We start from the raw sequence: 1,639 nt of genomic DNA on the forward strand, positions 1-1,639 counted from the left end.
GGGGGGCACCTCCACTCAAGAGTTCCTTCCTGGTTACCAAAATGTGAACCCTGAATATCTGAGACAGGTCTCAGTTCATTTAGAAAGTTTATTTTGCCAAAGTTGAGGACTTGCACCTGTGACACAGCCTCAGGAAGTCCTGACAACATGCGCCCAAGGCAGTCGGGACACAGCTTGGTTTTATACATTTTAGGGAGACATGAGACATCAATCAATATATGTAAGAGGTACATTGGTTCTGTCCAGAAAGGTAGGACAACTTGAAGCAGTGAGGGGGCTTCCAGGTAACAGGTAGGTGAGAGATAAACGGTAGCATTCTTCTGAGTTTCTGATTAGCCTTTCCAAAGGAGGCAATCAGATGTGCATTTATCTCAGCACAGGGATGACTTTGAATAGAATGGGAGGCAGGTTTGCCCTCACCAGTTCCTGGCTTGACTTTTCCCTTTAGCTTAGTGATTTGGGGGCCCCAAAATTTATTTTCCTTTCACGCCTCTGTCCCCCTAAAACATCTAAAATCAAGCTATAACCCAACCACCTTGGGCACATGTTCTCAGGATCTCTTGAGAGTCTGCATCAGGCCTTGGTCACTCATATTTGGCTCAGAATAATTCCCTCAAATATTTTATGGAGCTTGACTCTTTGTTGCCAACTTTTTGTTCTATCTGTAATCAAGTCAGTTTTTTTATAAAATAAAAAAAGTTTATAAAAGTTTATAAAATTATATGTCTAACATATGGAGTAAGCATTGAACTAAATGCTGGAGACACAAAGGTGAATAAAACCTAGCAGGAAAGAAATAAGTTGACAAATACATGTCAAGAATGTGGAGGCGGGAAAGTATTGCTTTCCCTCATGAACTAGTATAAACTCCTCTAACATTATGAATCACCTAACTTGTGTTACCCATTGTTCAGTGGCAGAAATCAAAATTACAGCTTGAGCAAACTAAAATAATAACAGGAATCATGTTTCACTCATGAGATTATGAACAACATCTAGTGGTGAACAAATACAATAAAGGGTACAGGTACCATAGTAAAAGTCCATCCAGTTTACCATTTAGGACCAAAAAATGTAAACAAGGAATTCCAACTGAGTCTTGCTAGGTAAGCGATGTTTGAAAGGAAGCAAAGGAAAAAGCAAGGGAGACACATCAGCAAAACAAAGTCATGGAGGAGAGCAACAGCTTGGCTTATTCAGGGAAATTACAAGTAGCTCAAGATACGGGCAGCCTCCTAGGAGTGAGAAAGCTGGAGAGATGTGAAAAGGCCAAACTAACAGGCCTTTCTAACAAGCTAAGGAGCTTGAACATCATCTTGCAGCTGACCATGGTCAAAATGATTATGATGACTGTAACTAACATTCACGGAGAATGTGTTCCGGGCCAGGTGCTGTTGTAAGTAATCCTACAAGGCAGGTCTGTTTTTATGCCCGTTCTATGTATGGAGAAATTAAAGAGTGTTTGGGAGAGATGAGCTGTTGAAGAATGTTAAGCAAGTATAGCATGTTAAAATGTGCATTCTTAAAACACATCTCTGTATATACTACAGATGAAATAATACACCTTGCCTTTGCTTCAAAATAAACCAGAGTTTGTGGGTGAGGATATAAAGATTTCCAGTTGTTGAATCTAGGTGAT

This window comes from Mandrillus leucophaeus, unplaced genomic scaffold (assembly GCF_000951045.1).
Source record: "Mandrillus leucophaeus isolate KB7577 unplaced genomic scaffold, Mleu.le_1.0 Scaffold59, whole genome shotgun sequence".
NCBI lineage: Eukaryota > Metazoa > Chordata > Mammalia > Primates > Cercopithecidae > Mandrillus > Mandrillus leucophaeus.